Source organism: Triturus cristatus, chromosome 11 (genome assembly GCF_964204655.1).
Source record: "Triturus cristatus chromosome 11, aTriCri1.1, whole genome shotgun sequence".
Lineage (NCBI taxonomy): Eukaryota > Metazoa > Chordata > Amphibia > Caudata > Salamandridae > Triturus > Triturus cristatus.
In genome coordinates this window covers 974,887,037-974,909,590 of record NC_140594.1, presented here as the reverse complement: position 1 = coordinate 974,909,590, position 22,554 = coordinate 974,887,037, and the positions used below count along the sequence as shown (strand labels likewise).

At 44.5% G+C, this 22,554-nt stretch overlaps 1 protein-coding gene across 1 annotated transcript in view; it reads left to right on the top strand.

Annotated features, from left to right (window-relative positions):
* LOC146785774 (phospholipid scramblase family member 5-like) overlaps positions 1-22,554 on the top strand; it is a 197,875-nt gene that overhangs the window by 126,196 nt on the left and 49,125 nt on the right. The window lies entirely within an intron of this gene.

The following is a 22,554-nucleotide window of genomic DNA, read 5'->3' as shown; positions in this document are numbered from 1 at the left end:
TCATTTAATGGTATCTGAATGGTATGTTTATCACTTAAACTGCTGTCAAAAATAAATACACAATTTGTTGATGAGACTAAAGTATTACAAAAACTTCACTCAATGATCAAAGCTGTATAAGGAAAATATGCCCCAGTCATGGAGAGTATCCAATCTGAGAAAACAAAATTGTTTGTTTGCCTGTGGCCGCCTTGTTACATGTGAACGTTTCAACATTTTGTCTGTATTATTGTTTCTACTGTTATGCTTATGCAAATCATCCTAACTGTTACCCGAGATATCAGGTTTCAGAGCGCTTTACAGGAGCACCAGTTTCGTTACAGATGAACACATTCACTTTTTTTTTTTAGGCACAGGGTGATAAGTGATTCGCCCAGAATCACAGGATGTTGAATGTTATTTCTTGTATACTGCTATTTAATACTCACTGAAAAAAACAAAGGTTAAACTGAACTTTTAGTTAAGCCTTGTTATAATATAAAAAATATTTTAAACAAAAAAAATGAAATTCACAGTTTTAGATTACTGAGCTAACTATAACTTGTGTTACCGGCATGCGCTACTTTTGACCTCTCATAGGACTTCACTTATGACATGTTCAGTGAAATCATTAATAACATCATTAATGACATTTCAAATTACATCATTGATAACATCACTGATGACATCATCCAACCAACTGCTGTTCGAGTTACTCTATAAACCTTTTCAGCATTTCAGATATGAAAGTAAATAGTAAATGGTGATAGAAAGAAGGGGATGAATACTATCATTCTCTATGCTTGTTTATGGTGTGGTGCACCCCAGATACAGACACAGACAGTGCAACACATTACATTACTTACGTTTATGAGCCCCTGAAGTAGCAATGCTCATCATGTGATATGGGGAACTAGGCACAAGTTAAATACCATATAAAAATAGAAATGGCACCTCCCGGTACTGCTCACAGGTTCCATGGGTTAAAGTGGAGAAGGATGTGGGTAGAAGATGGGCTTTGCATGGAGTGAGCAGCTGTAACTCTTCCAGGGAAATGGGGACCAGTACAACCCATGGGTGAAGGAAGGATCATCCTATCCCTAGATCAGTAATTACAGAAACTGCTAGAAATGATGAATCAATGAGGTTCCTGTGGGCATCACTGGACTGCATATAAGACTCCAGAGCTGCTGGTTGGGCTGTACACCAACATTCGGAAAGCCTGGCTTGTGTTTCTCTGCCCTGAGAAGGAGTTCCATAGGTTAAGGGTGGGTGTGTCCATGCTTCCACTCAGGCATTTTGGCGCATTCCCAGATTTATTAAGACTAGTGAACCTTGCAATGCGTCAAGATGCTACGCCTTCCCAGGTGAGGCTTAACAAGGAGAAATATGTTTATTTCTCCTCAGTTGTTTCTCACTGTACATGTGCTGCATTATGCAGCACAGATAGATAGAGGAAAAAGCAGCAGTGGATTGTCTTTGTGTGCAAAGGTGATGACAAAAAACAATCCTGGCTGTAAAGCAGGCACCCTTGCACTATAGCACAAGGGTGCCTGCATTGGTGCTAGGCTGCACTCAGTACACCAGCCCCATTCCTGCCCTCTAACTGTCACAGAATGCAGCATTGCTTCACTTGTTTGTAGATCTGCCCCTGAACTGACAATATTGGCAATAGTCACAAAAAAGATCGATACCCCAATTTACCATGATTGAATGCAGGTGCTCACACACCACTAAGCATTAGTTTGAGATGCAGATCAGGTGTATACAGAAGAATTGATCAGTTTTCGATTCAATAAAATACATTTTGCATCTAAAAGCTTCTGCAAGCGCAATGCACAATTGGTAAGTAAAGAAATGCAAACCCCCTATAATCTAGAATAAGGGGGAAAGAGCCAGGGGCTATTAGCAGTTGAAACCAGAAGTAAGCATGGGACATACAGAATAACATATAATATTCCTACGCATAATGTAGTTGGCAAGAAGTGACACATTTTACGCAGCTTACATTTGCACGTTTGTGATCCCATTGACATTTATACTCGAGTGTGTATCTCAAGTATTAATGTCACACAAGGCAGCACTAGCTCATATTTTTGCCAAAGGGTAATCTTTCCTGTCCTGCAAAACTCCTCTTTTGTGCGAGGATGGTCAACTGACTCTTACTAAGTTGGGCACTATTATATTTACTCCCAAAACTGTAGCTCTACAGACGTACTTGCAGATTTGGACATCTGCCCTTCTCCTTCAGGTCAGTGTATGCCTTTTTTTAACAAGAAAACATCATGCTACTCACAAGTCTTTCCTAGGTTCCAAAGTGTAACTAAACAAGCATTGGCAAATCCAATGTGCTGCACCCTCCACTTTCACACTCCTTACCGTGCACTCACTTGGGCAGAGTATTTTACCTGCGGGTCCTGGAATAGGAGCAAGAACCCAGAAAGAAAGTCTGCCTCTGGCGGCGGCAACATTAGCACATCAAAAAATGCATGATAAGAGGACCAAAGCATGTGAAAGTAAAGAGAGCTGAGTTGCTCTGAAAAGGTTCCAGCAAGTGTCTTCTGCATCATTCAAAGGGCCTTATTATGAGTTTTGATCGTATACGCAGTCTAACTGCCGTGAGCTCAGTGGTCTGACTGTGGCATTACTACTTGGATGGATGCTACTGCAAAGACAGCAGCTGAACCGTCGACACTACCTGAACACTGCACACTGCCGGGGTAGCGGTTGAGGAAAAGCAGCTGCCATAGGGCGGTACAGAGGAGTTTACTGTCCGTATTACCAGTTGACTTTCTGACGAACTGACCACGGCGGTAAGACCACTAGCTTCAAGTTGGTGCGAACGGAGGATTTGGGGAACATACACACCCCTTTCCGGTTCTTCCCTTCAGAGTTTGACATGGATTCCTTTCTTCAGGTCCCCCCGTCTCAGCAGCATCTTTGCCCCAAGGGTTACAAAGGACAAAAGGATTGATCTGAATTCGGGAGGGCTAAATTAATCAACTCCTCCAAGAATTATTTATACAAACCCCCTCTGAGCCAATCACAACAGATAAGAGGTCAAATCGGAAAAACTGAATTGATCGGAAAATGTATTAAATAAATACATTTTTCAGACACACACATGAAAATTGTATTACATTCTTTTTAAAGGTATATTTGCAATACACATAGTATTCATACAGTTTTTTAATATTCATACAGTTATTTCATTAAACTCTTTGCTCTTGAAAATGTTGTTGTTTGTAAAACTAGAGTGGCAGCACCACCCATTACCGATTGGTATGCATATCAGTGAATCCTATAGCCTTTGAGAAACTTGATAACAATATGACTGAGAGGATACTCGATTTCAGAACAGGGTGGCATAGTTGCTTTCTTATGTATCTGAAGGAGCCCCATCCATGTCATAACAGATTGAAAGCCTTGAATTTAATTTCACTATAATTGAAGTCACAGAGCAGGATATTGACAGGGCTCCTTCAGACGTTAAATGATACTCACCAGAGAGACATTGCTGCACAGAGACTTTTAGGTAGGAAATCAACACTTCACTAAATTAGGAGGAGCTACTTGTAGAGTGATTATATATGTTGTACACATCAACTGCTGTGGAAGGCTCGAAGTTCAGTGGAGGGAAATGTTTGCTTCTCTGTTTACTGTTATTCATATCAGTGTACAACTGGTCAATAATTGTTTTATTGCATAGTGATTGGTTCATTACAGACCATGTAATGCTGTGTAAAACGTTGCTGCTATATGTTCTGTCACGGAACTCTGGTTCCATAGTTGACACCTATGCAACTAAAACATAATAAGATACTAGTGGTAAAAAAGGTTACTCCTAGATGCTAAGTCGAGGTTTTAAAAATGTAAAATGAGAGAGTTTCTGTCTTTACACCACATTTAATGATCAATGGAACAGGTCTGTTGGTTTCAGCATGAAAATCAATAAACATGACCACAAATAAAGGTTATGAGAGACCGATGAAGTGAAAAAGTAGAAAGAAGATGAAGCTTACAGATTGTAAGAGGTGGCTGCTGAACTTGACATACATTTCCCAAGGCATAAGATAACTGAAAGATAAGGAGAGGTTAATATATATCCAGAGAGATGCTTTGCATTAACTGTGTTTTCAGCTTGCATTTAAAGATCTTGATGGATGTGGTATCTTTCCAGGCGGGGGAGAGAGTTGCATCATGTATTACCGCTGTGGAAAGTTCTTTCCCTCCAAGGTTCTTCTTTTTCCTTTGGGCTGTGGCAAGGCTAAAGTATTTGCTGAATCACAGATGTGAACAGACCAATTAGGCATGTGTGTCAGCTTAGGTGTGTGGTTTCCAAATGAGGTAGAGTGTGTTTACTGATAGGCAGCTATTTTGCTTTGGCCCAGAAAGATAGAATTTGCACATGTTTTTTCAGGCCTACTTTTGTTCAACTAGAGACTTTCTTTATAACTGAAAACATCTATAAAGCACACACAAGTAAATACTATAATGAAAATGATAAATGTTTTTAACATTTCTAGTGGAATTAAAATTGTAAAACATGCTGCTGGGGGCTTGCAAATAAACCAGAGTACAAATCACATTTCCTAAAAACTAAAATTCACAGGTCCAGTTATCCTATTAGTATAGTCTGCTCCCATCATCTGTTAGTTACCTTGAGACAATAAGCACATCAGCAAGGTCTAATTGCAAAAAAATAACAATGGTCGTATATGGGCCTTCTTAAAATTATGAGGCTTTTCACAATCAAATGTTAAATCTACAGGCCTTGTGAAGTCGTGTACAATGTGAGCCTATCATCTTTGTCACCACATTAATAATCAGCAAAACAAGCCTGTTGACTTTAATTTGGACATAAACATGGCCATGTTAGATCTGCCTAAAAAGGTCCATTAAACAGTTTAGACAGAGCCAAAGTATCCATTGACTTGAACATTACCCTTACATCTGGAGAATTCAAGCATTTCCTGTGGCTGTACCTTAAAATTGATATATGTGCTAAACCCCTTCCTATCGCATATGTAAGAGAGCTCACATTGTAAAAACAATTCCTATTTTATTTGGCTCATTGTTTGAAATATAAAGCCCTTTCCTTTATTGTTTAACAGAGGGTTTACATTGCAACATGCCATGCTATTGGTTTTGTCAAATTTTATTTGAGGAATTCACAGTGTAAAACACCTTTCAATTTAATTTCTCAGAGATCACATGTGATCCAGTGTTTTCTGGGCCCATTTGCTTACCATTGGGCATCTGATGTACCTTTTTATCCAACTGAGAGGTGATGGGAGTTAGTATTAACAGTCAACCAAAATTTCAATTAAGAGAGCAAACCATTTGGCTGCACAATGAGGACGAGGAATTGGTAGCCAAGTTCAAAAGGTTTTAATACAAGTTAATAATCAAATTCAAATACCCTACTCTCAGCCCTATGCTGTAGAGGTACAAAATAGCCACAGAGACACCCAGTTTGCGAAATAAATTAAGGTGAATTAGTATAAAACAGACAAGCAGTTCTGTAACTGCTATACAGAGGAATACCATCAACATCTGGTTCTCAGAAAACAATCTAAGGTTCTCTCTCCTATACATAAGTAATCTAGAATTCAAAATTGGAAAGCGTAAGCTTCTCAGACGCTTCTATGAGTCAAGTGTAAGTGTGTCAGCCTAAGACACACTTAAGCCGAAATCAGAGAAAGCATTGAGGCAGTGGCGTAGCTAGCCCTTAGACCGCCTGGGGGGGTCCCTGCTTGTGCAGCGCTACGGCGGCCGAATTGAGGAGTGGGGAGGGTTGGGGGTGCTGGCGGTGCTGGTGGTTTTCTCGGCTTATGGCCGACCCATCGACGGCTGCACTAAAGACTTGGGGGGCAGGAGATTGCTGCCCCGAATTGGCAGGTAAGAGCTGGGGGGAGGCCACCGCCCCCAAAACTCATGCCGCCTGGGGCAGACCACTCCCTCCGCCACCCCCTTGTTATGACACTGCATTGAGGCATGAAATCTCTCAAAGTCCAGAATGCTAGCACTGTCTCAAGGAAGAAATGCCTCAAGGAAAGGTGTCCGCAGGGATCTGCAATGTGTCCGTAAAGTGATATGGGTCACACCAGAAAAGAGATCTGCGTCACAGTCCAAAGGGTACAGTATAATATAATGTATAAAGTCCATTTGGCAACACCCCCTTGATCACACCAACAGGGTTCTATGAAAATCTATGAATCATCATGCTGCAGACTGCCACATTCTCATTTTGTCCAACACAGGACATGGTAAGTTCATCTTTCTGCCAAACACCTGTAGGTTGTAACATTTGAACAATGACTCATTCAGTGGCACTCTGTTTCTCTAAGTACCTTTTATCAAGGTCCTTTTCTCAGACTCCTAATTCCCCTATCACTGCATGTGAATACTTGCAAAAATAGTGCACATGTAATATGAATGCGCACATTTAAACATAAATGAATATGCGTTTCAAATGCATTAAGTTTCACACTACATGCAATACGCCATAAGTCATCACAAAATTTGGTCCCAACTATAAATGAGAACTACAATGAAATCAAAAAAATGAATTTTTTATGCACACATTACACACATTAGTAATCATTTTTGGCTAGATCACATTTTACATGTGTAAGTACATTTTTATTAATCAAGGGGAGTGGAGAATGGAGCACTTGTCCTGTGTAACCAGGGTCTTTCATTTGTGTCCGTCATAAAAAAACCCTCATACATGTACACAGGCTGGTGGCGGTATATCTTGATTCTCCGCCTTTGTGTACTGTTTCAGCATCATCATTGGGTCTTTTTCTTTGTAAATATGCTGACCTCCACCTGGAGGAACACCTGCTGGTACTGTCAGTAGTGGTCAGAAATAAGGGTAAAAAAGATGCTCGTGCTCTCGTGAAATGATTAAAATCCCTATATCACTTGTGTCCTCAATGATTTATTAGGGAGGCAGTGATGTGGGAGGTTGAAAATGAGAATCGTGCGTTTCTAAGATCGAGTTACTGATCTAACACACTGTTAGGGTCAACATGTTTCAGCCCCCTGGGAACTCTAGGGGCTTTCGTAAGGACCGAGGTTTAGTAAGCAGGGCCCCTTTGGGCTCTGCAGTGAGAGGTGTACTCACCACTCTTGTATTGTAAGGTCAGACCAATAGTATCTGTACCTTAAAAGAAAAAGAAAGAAAGGTGCAGTTGTACATGAAACTTAATACATTGATAGTTTCAGGAGGAGACTCCGGAAACAGAATTACTCAGTTTACCACATTGGGTATGAGTTCTTGGCATAAGTTATGCGTTTGAATAAATACAAAAAAAGGTAGGGAAACATTATGGATTGATTCAAGTTTTAAGGAGTATACATCACGTTATCTCAAGTAAACAAGATAAGGAAGGGGCTGCTAGATTGACATTAGTGCCCAGGGCTGTTGATAGAAAATTCTTTTCTCGTGTCTTTATATTTTGTAAACATGATAGTCAATTACTCAGGACAGTGAGGCAATGGTGGGCTTAGTAAATGCGCTGTCTCACTTGTAGGACGTGTACCAAATTCTTTATATCTTTGTTACGAAGGGAAGGTCATTGTGTGCGTGTGTGACTGACTGTTGTACATTTTGAAAGCAATCATTGCACTCAGGGTCAAAGCCGTTTATCTGAGAGGACTCAATTGGCGTATGTGGTTCATAAGGAGTCCGGAGTTTTCCTGCGGCAAAGGAGTGTAGGGATTAAAGACTCAAATATATGCGCTGTGCGTTATTAGCAAAGAAAGTATGCGTGATGTAAAAACTAGAGAAAAGCAGTTGTTTATGTAGGTACTCTAGTTTGAGGAAACTTTAGCGGCGGCCTTTACCTTATGAGCGTTATAGTAATGCTTCTTGGAGTCGCCGGTGAGCCTCAGAATACCGATTCTATTCGGGGAAGAAATACATTTGTTAAGAGGCATCTTACTTGGTACGCAGGTGACGGCAGGAAGGTTTGCTGGAAGGTTTGTTCGTATCTCTCACCGGTTCCTACACAGTAATTCACTTGTGCTGGCTCTGTACACGGTGCTCCGGATGATGCAGGGGCCGTTCATGGTTCGTTTTTATCCCCAGTAATGATAAAAAGGGAAGAAGGACTATTGATAGTATTGGTTGGCATGGTTGATTGCCACAATGTTCTTTATTGATGGTAGAAAGACTACAGTGCGGTCAACACTTCTTTCATCGGTTAAAAATTATTAAAATAAGGTGCAATCAATGTAAGTTTACGATATTGTTTATATTTTGGAGCGAGAGAACGATGTGTTTAATGGGCATGGGATGTAAGTCATTTTACATTTCAATAAAGAGTTTCATTCGGGTTATGAAAGGTGTTGGTCTTCTACTATGACAAACTTCCTGGTTCGCTCATTGTTTGTGTATGAAAGATAGAGCAGTAAGGATTTCATTTGGGTTATGGAAGGTGTTGGTCTATTACTTTGGGGTTCTGTTATTTTCAGGTGATTTATGTAAGAAAATCATCTATGATCAGTCATGATTCTTTTACAGGAAAGACTCAGAGGGTAGGATCTTATGGTTCATGATAATACATGCCACGGGATATTATCGTTCAGTCCCCTGTGTCCGTGTGGAGGCGGTAAATCCAACGTTGTTCTTTTTCAAAAGAATCTTCTCTACATTGTGTGATTTTGTTTGTAAAGACTCAAGAATTACCCACTTGAGGTCATCGGGATCATGATTATGCTCAATGTAGTGTTTGCTCATCCTGGTTTTTACCCGTTTGCAAGTTACGTTGCTCCTGTGTTCACAAATTAGAAGTTTTACTTTACGGCACGTCATTCCTATGGATTTGAGGCCACAGGGACATACAATCATGTAATTTACATGTGTTGTATTGCAGTTTGTGTGATGACATAGCGTCCATGTGAGATTGGGTAGGAGTTGTAGTGTTTTGGTTGATTTAGTGAGTTTACAGACTGAACAGGAGCCACAAGGGTGGTGTCCTACTATGGGACTGAGGTTCCAAAGTATTGTCAAGGTTCCTTTATTTGTAGGAGGAATTGGTCTTGTGTGTACAATAAGGTCCTTAATATTCTGTGTTCGCTTATTGGCGAAGCGTGGTTTGGGCCAATTCAGGGTATTGGACGTTAGAATTCTCCAGTTTCTGTTTATTATTTTCTTTACAGTATTTGTGGATGTGCAATATGTTGTGACACAAGTCAATAGGTCTGCTGGTTCTTCTCATGGAACAGATTCCAGTAAACTTTCTCTGGGCTGATTCCTTGCTCTTTTTTGGCACTTCTTGATCGTCTTCACAGGGTAATTCCTCAGTTCTAGCTTGTGTTCTAAAGCTTTAGCTTGTGTCTTATAGTCCGTCAGCTTGCTGCAGTTTTGTTTTAGTCGTAGAAACTGACTGTAAGGTAAGTTTTCCCTCAAGGGTCGAGGGTGGAACCTGTTGTAAGATAAAATGCTGTTTCTTGCTGTTGGCTTGTAGAAGGTTTTGGTTTGTAGTATATTGTTTTCGGAAAAAATCGTGACGTCAAGGAAGTCTATTTTTCTGTTGTCTGATGAATATGTGAATCTAAGACATTCGTCTCTTGTGTTGATCCATGTTAGAAATTCTTGTAGAGCTTCTTGAGAGTCTTCCCAGATCATTAAGATGTCATCTATGTATCTGCGCCAGAATTTCATCCGTGTCAGGAAAGCGTTGTTGGGGTTCTGTATCCATTGTCGTTCAAAATCACTGACATATAGTCCCGCTACACTAGGGGCGAATGTGCTGCCCATTGAAGTACTGTGACATTGAGCAAATAGGGTTCCCTCATATTCAAAAAAGTTTTCAGTGAGGGCCATCCTGCAACACTCTAATACAAAGTGCCTGGGGGTTCTGTATTGCCAATCTTGGGAAAAGAGAATGTCCTCTAGAGTGTCTAGGTTTTTTTGTTGTGGTAAGCTTGTATACAGACTCTCAACGTCGAGTCCTACCAAGAGCATTGTTCTTTCATCATATGTTTGATCTACCAGCAGGTTGAGGAGATCTCTTGTATATAGTAAATAGTTTTCTGTACTATTGGTCTCAGGAATTGGTCTGCAAATTGTGAGAGAGGTTCAAGGACAGAGCCAATCCCTGAGACTATTGGACGTCCTGGTGGGGGTGACTTGTTCTTATGGGTTTTGGGTAATGAAATGAAATTAAATGAAATCCAATATATAATGCGCTACTAAGCCCAATGGGCGTCAAGGCGCCTAACCCAAAAATGCTAGTTAAATCAAATGGACTTGCTTACTGGTAGGCCTTAATGAAACACCACGTTTTGAGCGCTTTTTAAAAAAGGGCTAGTGAATCTCCGAGGGGAGGGCATTCCATAATCGAGGGGCCACGTTAGAAAAGGCCCTGCTGCCCCATCTGACTTTCTTAAAACGGGGAACTACCAGAAGATTCATCTCAGAGGAGCTGAGACACCTGCTTGGGGTATAGCAGGTTAGCAGGGAACCTTAGGCATCAGAGGATCCAGCCAATAGGGCTCCAAACACCAGGCACAAAAGTTTGAACGAGATCCTATGCTGGATTGGAAGCCAGTGCAGGCTCTTCCTGGCTAAGGTAGCTGAGGAATGAGTAGAAATATGGAGTTCTGGGTGATTTTGTTCTGAGAAATTCAGCTTCATGTTTTGAGATCCATTGATTGGTCTCAGCCTTCTCGACCATGAGTTCGACTGTTCTCTGTAGTCTTTTGGTTGGATCTACTGTTATTTTTTGATAGAATGTTGTGTCTGAAAGTAGTGCTAAGCATTGATTGTTGTATCCCTGCTTGCTCAGGAGGACAATGGCTCCCCCTTTGTCTGCTGGTTTTATTACTAGGTCTTCATTCTTGCGTAGTTCCATCATTGCTCTCTTTTCTTGTTGTGTGATATTCACAAAAGGTCTTGTAGTTGGTCTCATATTTTCTACCTCTTTCATGATTGCTTGCTCAAAGGTTTGTATTTCTACAGGGACCATCTGAGTTGGTGGACAAAAGGTTGATTTGGGTCTAAGATCAGTGTCACTGTCTTGACTGTGGTTTTCTTTATTCATAAAGTACATTTTTAACCACACCGTCAATTAGTTACATCTTACTTACATGAAGTAGCACCCGCATTTAGAAAGTCCCATTTCATCTCTATGGGGAACACATTTTCTAGTAAATGAAGATGATTCTTATGCATACTTATTTACACAAGACATGTTGTGTAAATAAGTTCTCTAATCCTACAGTGAAGGCACTCTTTAATATATATCAAGTGCAACACTTACATTAATTTGTTATACAATACATGAATCATGTACGGAGAGCACTTTCATACTGTGTCTTTCTCAAGTGTCTGCAACATTTGTGACATGTAAAGGGTGGACAATCTTTGTGCTGCACTACCAGCTAAAATCTCTTAATATTTAATCATTTTCTAGAATATTCACAATGCAAATATGCCTATGTTGTTTGGGAAGGAGTTCACAACGTGAAACCTCTTCCTACTGTATTTCTCAGAGAGTTCAAAATGCAAAACCACTGTATATGGTATTTGCAAGCAGTTCCATGTAAAACCCTTCTTATAATATTTGTAAAATTGTTCACATTGTGAAAACAGTTCCTCCTCTTTTCGGTCATGGGCTACACAATGCATCCATAGCCCTTTTTTACTGCATTCAAATTCAGATCAGCGTTAGAAAATGCTTGCATACAATCCTTAACACGGGGAAATAACAATATACCAATAAAACTATATTGCTTTTCCTAATAAATAATTCAGGCCTACCCTCTTCCTCATATCTTTTCACATTAAATAGATCAGACCTAAGCATCTCACATAACGTTTGCCAATGAACCAATCAGGCTTCCAACCTTTATTATTAGTTATGGTGCAATAGCCAACTCAGGCCTACCACATTAGGCATCATCTCTGCAATTCAAACACTAATTTTCATCAGAAACACACACCTTCTGCCAAATCACAATGGTCACAGTTTGGGTGAAGGCCAAGCCCCTGTCTCCATAGTACTTCTTAAAGCTCTTTTTCCATTGACCAATAATTTGCATTGTCAGGCCCAACCAAAACACTGTAACTGTGACTGGCAAGGTGTGGCTGGGGGTAAAAGAAGGTGATGAGAGTTTGGTGAGGTTGATTAAAGCAGAATACATTTTAAATGCCTCCAAGCTAATTGGTACAAAATAATTTTGAATGCTTTGATGCCACCTACAGCCCTTCCCATGAGATTTTTGAAAATATAAGGAAGCCAATTATACTGTGCAAAGTATTCCCAACAGCAGGCAGAAAAATGCTGTTTGATCCTTGCTTTTCAAAGCATTGAAATCTGATAATATCTTGCATTGAACAATTTAGCACTTCATTTTCTCTCAACTTAGTAAACTCTTTCCTAGAAAATCAACAAACTCAACAAAAATTATTACAAGACATGCATCCTTCACAATTTTACTTGTGATGGACATGGTTAGTTTGGCAATAAAGACAATCAAGAATCTAGGTAAGTGAATAGCATTTGCCAGACCTTCCAAAATGAGGTTTTGTAACGTAATCATGAAAAACCAATGCCCTGAAGTGCAATTAATTTTTCCCTGTACAAAGGAATTAATGCTGATTTTTCCTGCCCTCGCATGGTGGACCTGGGCAGACAAACTAAGTTAGAAGGTCTGTCTTACAACAGACAGACTTTCTCATACTGTAACCTCAATGGCCCATGGTACATAAGCTAGGGACAATGAGCTTCGCAGATTGGTACATTCACCGGTATACAGCAGATGTCCCATTCCTCCAAGCTTTAAATCAACCCCAGTGTGTTTCCAACTCACTAACTACAGTTTCAGTCATTTTATTGGTATTGGCAGACAACAATATGAAGTTCATCTCAAATAAGCTAAGTTGACCTAAAAATAACTTTCAGCTAACTCTTGAGCCAGGTTCAGATTCAGCCCATAGTCCTGAGTAAAACCTTTGCAGCAAACGTTGACTTCATCAGTTAAAATACATTGGCATATGCAGATGAGTGGGAGACTGGAGACATTTATAAAAAATAATAGATGTATGTATGTATGGAAACTTGAAAGATTAAATTGTTTTTATTTTACATAAGCCTAGTCCCAAGTAGCTGTTGAAAAGTAAAGTGGCATAGTTGCAAGAGCAAAATTAATGAACTCTTACCTTTCAATTGGCTCTTAATTGTCAAGCTATGAGACAGTAACTGTTGCACGAAATGCTTTTGTTGTGCCACACAAGCCACAGGAACCAGTTTGTCTCACAGGAACTGGTTATTGAAACTGGTCATGGACTGACAGTAAGAGATTTCATGTTTAAATGCTAACAGTTGTTGAAAGAGACGTCTGTCCTTATTTAGTTTGGCGGCTGGGATACTATGTTACAAACGTGGCAAATGCCCTGCCCTTCATATTCCAAGTGCATTATAGCCTACTTGTAATATGGCAGATGTGGTAACGGTCACGTTTTGTAAAGAGTATCATATACTCTCAACACTAAATAAGGCCACAAGCTTTTAGTTGCTAACAAAGTTTGTATATAAATTAAGACAGTATGAGGCTTGTGTTTCATTGGTAGATTGAGGTTTACTTCACATGCTCCAGTACAATTAGGACACCTTTTATTCGTAGTTGCAGGTTATAAATAGGGTTACTTAGTTAATGCTAAATCCAGCGGATCTCTGACAAAATATCGAAGGTCAAACAATTGACCTGCAAAAATATCGGAGCAAGAATATCGATGTCAAGAATATCGACATCCTATCTACAACATGGTAAGTACAAAAATATCAGAAAAAAAATATCGAAGTCAAAAATATCGTTATTAACAATATTGATTTTTTTAGTTAAAAAAAAGTGTGAAATAAACTAAATAATACTTATAAATAAAATAAACATAGTTAAAAATATGTTATAATGTTTAAAATTAATAAGTAATATATATAATTAAATAAAACATTAATTAAACATACATATAATATTTAATATATATACTTACTTAGGGGTCGATTCCGATCCTGTAAAAAGGCCCTATGAATAGTCGTACGGAGCGTTTTCTCCGTACGACTCGTACCAGGTAAACTCATTTCACAACCTAGGAAGTACGATTCGTACAGAAAGCCTTTTTCTGTACGAATCGTACAAAAGACCGTACAGCAAAAAAATACCCAAGATTCCGATCCGGAAATGCTTGTACGCGACGTCCGTACGTATTTCACCAGCGTTTTCCGGCCCAGCAAGTACGATTCGTACCGACGTCGCTCTGTACGGCACTTTTTTTATGGGAGCCAAACACAGCCGGAAAAGCAGAGTCCGATGCGAACGGCAACGCCACGGAGCCCCGGTACGTGACGTACAGCCATGAACCCCATCGTACGTGTCATCCCGGTCCTCTTGGCCTACGACCTGGTGCACCGCACCCGATGCACACGCCGCAGAAGGTGAGAACAACATGCAGGGGTACGGTGCGTACCACACATACCCCTACGGCGCCATGACAACAGTGGTACGGATGGTACCCACGCATGAATGCATGGGTACGGTGCGTACCCCTACGGCCCCATGAGTCCTCATGTACGGACGGTACCCACGCATGAATGTGTGGGTACGGTGCGTACCCCTACGGCCCCATGAGTCCTCAGGTACAGACCGTACCCACGCATGAATGCGTGGGTACGGTGCGTACCCCTACGGCCCCATGAGTCCTCAGGTATGGACCGTACACACGCATGAATGCATGGGTACGGTGCGTACCCCTACGGCCCCATGAGTCCTCAGGTACGGACCGTAGCCACGCATGAATGTGTGGGTACGGTGAGTACCCCTACGGCCCCATGAGTACTCACGTACGGACACATACCCCGTTACGGCAGCAGGAACATTTGGATACGAGGCGTACACACGCCAGGAATGTGCGCATAGAGGACTGGCCCAGCATGTTACCTACAAATTGATGTGTGTGTCTAGGTCCTGGCCAGCAGTGTACAGCTCCAAGGGGGTGCGTGGGTGGGTGCAGAGGCCTCCCAGCAGTGCCCAGACATATGAGGGGTGGGTGCATATCACTCCCAGCAGTGCCCAGACATATGAGGGGTGGGTGCAGTGGACTCCCAGCAGTGCCCAGACATATGAGGGGTGGGTGCAGAGGCCTCCCAGCAGTGCCCAGACATATGAGGGGTGGGTGTGGATAACTCCCAGCAGTGCCCAGACATATGAGGGGTGGGTGCATATCACTCCCAGCAGTGCCCAGACATATGAGGGGTGGGTGCAGAGGACTCCCAGCAGTGCCCAGACATATGAGGGGTGGGTGTAGAGGACTACCAGCAGTGCCCAGACATATGAGGGGTGGATGCATATCACTCCCAGCAGTGCCCAGACATATGAGGGGTGGTTGCAGAGCCCTCCCAGCAGTTCCCAGACATATGAGGGGTGGTTGCAGAGGCCTCCCAGCAGTGCCCAGACATATGAGGGGTGGGTGTAGAGGACGCCCAGCAGTGCCCAGACATATGAGGGGTGGGTGCATATTACTCCCAGCAGTGCCCAGACATATGAGGGGTGGGTGCAGAGGCCTCCCAGCAGTGCCCAGACATATGAGTAGTGGGTGTAGAGGATTCCCAGCAGTGCCCAGACATATGAGGAGTGGGTGCATTTCACTCCCAGCAGTGCCCAGACATATGAGGGGTGGTTGCAGAGCCCTGACAAATGAGGAGTGGTTGTAGAGGCCTCCCAGCAGTGCCCAGACATATGAGGGGTGGGTGCATATCACTCCCGGCAGTGCCCAGACATATGAGGGGTGGGTGCAGAGGACTACCAGCAGTGCCCAGACATATGAGGGGTGGGTGCATATCACTCCCAGCAGTGCCCAGACATATGAGGGGTAGGTGCATATCACTCCCAGCAGTGCCCAGACATATGAGAGGTGGGTGCAGAGGACTCCGAGCAGTGCCCAGACATATGAGGGGTGGGTGCAGAGGACTACCAGCAGTGCCCAGACATATGAGGGGTGGGTGCAGAGGACTCCCAGCAGTGCCCAGACATATGAGGGGTGGGTGTAGAGGACTACCAGCAGTGCCCAGACATATGAGGGGTGGGTGCAGAGGACTCCCAGCAGTACCCAGACATATGAGGGGTGGGTGTAGAGGACTACCAGCAGTGCCCAGACATATGAGGGGTGGTTGCAGAGCCCTCCCAGCAGTGCCCAGACATATGAGGGGTGGGTGTAGAGGACTACCAGCAGTGCCCAGACATATGAGGGGTCTGTGCATATCACTCCCAGCAGTGCCCCACTCCCAGAAGGATGGATGTCATTCACACACTGCATGACACACCACATGCGGGTGTGAGGACATACAACACATGTATACCAACCCATGGCGGATGCCCCACAATACACACCCGGATTTAATGCCAACAGACTGTATAGTCATGGAAATGCATACTAAAATAAGTTAGCCAAGGGAACCACACACTGTTACGCACATCACAGAAGTGATAGGAATGTCCAGGTGCTGCTCCAGCCACCCAGATGATGTCTCTCATGTAAGGAATAGGGTTCACTGCCACTAGATACAATGCCCACAATTGTGAGTTAGGTGCCCAAATACCCTGCATTACCCATGCCATTTGTGTGTTAGGCCGTGATTACACACATGCATAGTGCTGAAAAGGGCCAATTGCTCCCTGATGCCATTGCTACATACACAAAACACAAGTACAGTGACTGGCAAGGATGGCACAGACCAGTTAGCAGGAGACATTGGTGAGCATGCATGGCCATTGTTGAAGGGATCCGACACCAACAAAGGATATGTTGACATAGGTCAGCACAACAATTGTGCAACTGTTTGCAGGGAACATGTCAGGTGCCACAGAGGAAGGAACACTTCCTGGGACAATGTCTCACAATCCAAAGGAACACACACTCCAAATTAATATTTTCACAGACATTGAGATGGCACACAGACACCATGGTCCACCTCATGACCATCATACTAAAACATTTCTCAGAACCCTAACAAATTACCAGAACACCAACTTCATGGGCCTCATCACCAACATCAAGTACCTGAAATGCAATAGTGTGGAAACTAAAAGAAAATGCTTTATTCAGCACACAAACAAAAGAACTTGTCCAAGGGTGGACGGATGCGAGTGTGTCCACCCCTACCTTGCCTGCACAAAGTCACCTCAAGGGCTGTCGACCGGGGGGGGGGCATCATTAGTGGGAGTACCAGGCACCGGAGGGACAGGAGTGGGTTGGGTAGGTGTGGTGGGTGCAGGGCTGGGCGTAACCACCACAGGGGGTGGTGCAGCACCAAAGGTGGTGGTGAGCAGCTCGCTGCACACTGCAGCCAGGGCTTCCAGAGGAACGCCTGCACCGGAACGAACACCAGGGCCAACGGAGGGGGGGTGTCCGAGGGATGGGGTGCAGCGCTCTCGGGGGAGGTCGTGGACATGGGGGGGGCTCAACTCCCCTGGCCGGAGACTTCCTCAACCGCTTGTGGGGTGGTGTCACAGTGGGGCTGAGGGACAGACTAGCCATGTAGGTCTCTTTGGGTGACATTTTTCCAGGGGAGCTAAGGGGAGTGGATTTGGAGGAAGTGGGTTGTGAGGACTGCGGACTCTGACTGTGGCTGCATGTCTGCCGTTTGCCCCCAGACCCTGTGGGTATGACTACATCCCCCTGAGTGTGCGTGCCAGGAGGTGTGCGCTGTGCCTTAGTTGGGGGTGTGCTGGATGTGTCTGTTGTGGTGTGTGCCTGTGACTGTATGTGTGTGCTTTGGACAGGCATGGGAGAGGGCAGTGTGGATGGGTCCGGGGTGGGGGGGGACGGAGCGCCGCAGGAGAGACACTGCTTCCTTCAGTGAAGAGTCCATGGACCGCAGAAACCTGCGTTGCTCAGTCATCGTTGATGACATGCCCTCCACGAACGACACCAACTCTGTGTGCAGTCTAGTGTGTTCATAGAGGACATGCAACATCGATGCCTGACCAACCTGCAACTGGTGCAGTGTGTTCACAGACTCTTCACTTAGGGCAGCAGGGGTGACAGGGGCAGGTGGTGCGGTGCCTGGTCCGAAGGAGGCACGGTGGGACCCTGCACGGACAGGAGGGATGGGAGCAACTGGGAGGGTGGAGATGGCAATGGAGGAGGCGGGTACAGATGGTGGGATGCTACCAGATGTTGTTGCATCCTCCGCCTCCTCAAGGATGTCAGCCTGGGACCCGTCGGTGTCGTACATGCTCTCGCCTCCGGACAGGTCCTCCGACTGACTCCCCTCGCCCTCCGTGCCACTGTCTCCTGCTGACTCCACAGCACTGGTGGCACGGTCGCTGGGTCCCTCCTCAAGGTCCATGCTGGTGTCTCCCTCGCGTGTGGATGATGATGCTGTGGGCAAGGAGAAGAAACCAGAAAGCATCAGTCACCTGTATACATCTGACACATGAGCACAAGAACAATAGGTCACAGTGCATATCAGGCAATGCTTCATGAGTAACAGCTGGATAACTCCGCACATATGTAAGCCCTGTACTGCCCAGTTGGTAGACCCACCATGCCACTTTGACACCAGGAAACTCAATACACAAAAGGCCACTACTTGAATGAGCAATACACTGAGAAGCTAGTGTCTGTGAACTGGTGAGCACAGCAATACAATGAAGTCATGACACCTCTTGTTTACCCTGAAATAAACAGGAGTGGTGCACTCAAGGTAAACTTACACACCTCAATACTCAAGGTGCCACCACACTGAGAGACCTGTAAGTCCCTTGGAACACAAAACGAACAAATGTTGGTACTTTGGGACTCACACAACTTCAACCAATCTACATGTTTGGGATGTGCCAATTGGCCATTTTGCTAAAAGAACACTGATGTGCCTGCATGCAAGATGTGGCACAAGGCAGTGCATACAAAAGTACATTGACACTGTCATTGAAGAAGCTGCCACCTGTTCGGAGGAGCCACTGTCAGAAATAGATTGTGTTGCAGAAAGTACATATACATGGGCCCAAGGAGGTCTGGACGTCTTGACACTCGTTAGTTTGTATCACCGACAACTAATGAGTCTCACAAAATCAAGACCACCGTGGGCACATGTATATGGAGAATCTGTGACAACATTTATTTAAAACAGTGGCTTCATAGAAAATGTGCCAGCTCATTCCATGACAGTGTCAATGTACTTTTGTGTGCACTGCCTTGTGCGACATATTGCATGCAGGCACATTAGTGTTCTTAACACAAATCAACAAATTTCCACGTGTGAAACATGAACAACTGTTGACAAGTGCTGTGAGTGCCAAGGTACAAATCATGAAGAGTAACAACTAGAATCATGTCAGTTGTCACCAGGCCATCCGTCACCTGATTACACAGTTGGCTACACATTTGACCTACTGCCTGTCATCTGGAGTGGCCCCCATGTCCACACCCAGGACAATGCATAAGCCAATGGGACTACAATTGGGTGTTAAAAAAGGCCAGCTGTACTGTGGGGACACCCTCATGGCAAGCCTGAATGTACACACAGATGTCAGCACACACAGTCCAAAATGCGTTGCATCAGAACCTCACACGTGCCAAAAAATGTATGGGTGGGATTCTTGTTGGTAAAAAAAAAGACACAGGCTGCAAAGCACGTACATTGAGCACCACAGCACCAGCATCACAGGGGCACTGCCCAGTGTATTTTAGTCCAGCCAATTCTCCCACACAAGTCAGACCTGCCACTTAAAAATCTGGGTTGCACATGTATGCCTCTCCCGCACCCCCCTCCCCCAATACCTGAGTCTATGTGATGTATACATATCAAGAAGTGACACCTCTTATTCAGGGTTACTACAACTGTGCTTGCAAAATTGCTTCATTGACACCACATCAACTCGTGGGGCTGACAACACATATTTGTGACAAACAACCATACACAGATTGTTGTCAATACCCACACAGGCAATGCCCAGTGTGAGTATGCACAAGCAAAATGTTGTATCCCTGTCCAGTGGACACATGTAGCACACATTAACCAAATCAAAGTAGGGCAGGGAACAATGCCACAAGGTAGACCTATGCAGCACACACAGAGAATGTGTACAGTGTTGGATGACACACATGATTAGGAGGCCAGGGTGTCTCAGGGGACTGTAGTGGGCCCACTGCTCCATGGTCCTGGACTGAGCTGACTCTACCATGTACAACCGTCATGGCACTATGCATATCTCACACTCATGCACATCATGTCTGAGGCCACAACATTGCACATGCATGCTGCAAGGGTGTCCAGTTGAAGGGCCACACTCCTATGTTGAGAATCAGCATCAGTGACAGCAACTATGGACCCCCTACATAGTGAACAGGTCATGGCACAGGCAAGGTACCGACACAAGTCACAGACCACCCACCCACATGATGCAGAAAGCAATGTGCACTTAGATGTACTGGCACCATAGATGACCATGTGCAAATGTGATTACACACACACCAGGGGACACATGTCAAGGAGAGGAAGGGATGAAAAAGATGGCCAGGTGACATTTAGAAAGAGAAAATGCACTGCACATATGAACTCTGGGAGTGTATTCATGCAAAATAGCACTTCCTAAAGCTGGTGACACATAACACAACAAAAAGCCATGTACCTACCCCCTCCTTGCTGCAGTCCCTCCTCTAACTGCCTATCGAGGTCAGGGAAGACCACCGCCAGGACACGTTTCATGTGGAGGGTCAGGTGTCGGTGCCCGCCGTGGCGGCGAGGTGGAGAGAGCTTCAGCTGGACCCGGGCGATCCGCTGGGTCCAGCACCGGATGTCCTGCCACCTTTTGCGGACCTGGGCCAGCTGCCAATCATGCCCCCGCAGTCCTCACGGCCCTGACGACGTTGGTCCAGATGACCCCCTTCTCTTAGGCAGTTACCTGACAGGATGACAGTGACACAACATCAATACACCTGCTCTATGTCCCAGAAACACACATCAGAACATCTTTGAAATGTTGAACAAGGCATAGGATGCTGACAGGAATAGCCTCATTCACAACATGCAAGTGGCCTGTGTGCAAGCCCCAATGCAGTACATGGCATTGAAAGTCTACAGGTGGCATGAGGGGTGCAAAACACTCAATGCACATGCCACACACTGTGCAGCACATGCAACAGCAGGCTGATGGGCAGCATGTGCCATGCAGTCACATGTCCCACTCCACTGATGCACCCTCAGCAGACTAGACAGACACACCCAGCCACTGAGCACTGGCCTGTCATTGACTACAGCGGATACAACCCTCACTCTGCACATGTGCCATTTTCCAGGGGGGAGTCACAGGGCTCGTGGCAGCTCTGCAAGTCAGAAACAAAGCACGGCTCACTTGTCACATCAGATGGTTAGATCAGTAGCCTTCAACATGCAGGTGTTGTGCAACAGTTCACATAGACACTCACCCACATGACAAGGAATATTCACACACATCAATGTCCATGAGGTCGTACACGTCATTTGGACACTCTCACCACAGGTCCACCCAACTCATACACATCTGTGGGTACAGTCACCTGTCACACCGGGGGGAACACTGAATCACCTCAGGACAACATGAAGAAAAGCCCCCAAGGATTAGCCAGGCTGAATGTCTCATGCACTATGCAGTGAAAGTCACTGTAAGCACCATGCAAGTGAGGAGTGCACACAGGAACTACACTGCATGAGTGACATAAGCATGCCCCCCCGAGACACACTCTGAACAACATTGCATGTCAGTCCCACCTGGACACAATATTGACTGTCACACAACAGGTGCATAGGCAAAGGTAGTGGACTCAGAACTCACCTGCTCCCCTGGTCTCCCATACAGGCTGGTGTACTGTGGGAGGAGGACGTCCAGCAGGGCCTGATTCTCCTCAAGGGTGAATGGCTGGGCCCTCATCCACAGCACAAGACATGGTCCAGGGAAGCAGAGACAGCAACAATGTTGTCGACAGGAAAGTTGTGCAGGCAAGTGCCCCCTCATGGCTTCTGGCTGCCTTATATCTGACTTGCTGAGGGCCATTCATTTTGAGGAGTACATAGTGATTGGTCAGAATCATTCGCATCTTACGTTTACTCCAATCCCTTTAAACATACAGCAGTGACAGCATTAGCATCGTTCAAATTTAGAGCATCATGTCAAGTCAACAACCACTTAGCAACATTGTATATTGTGGCCAACTGACTTTTCCTGGACACCTGCTAGAAAATTTTGAAGACAAAACTCGGTATCCATGGCAACCTGCATGCATTTAGGGCCTAATACCTGTCCCTTATGTGTCCCCTATGTAAATTTGAAAACCACACACAAGTACGGTGCGTTTCACACGTACCCCTACGGCACCAGTTGCACTGTGCGTGTGACACGTACCTGTAGGCACTGTTAGTATAGGTACGTGTAGGCACTGTTAGTACACGTGCGTGTACGCACCAGTTGTACATGTACGTGTACGACTGGTGCGTACACAGACGTGTACTAACAGTGCCTACACGTACCTGTACACGTATGTGTAGGCACCAGTCGTACACGTATGTGTACGACTGGTGCGTA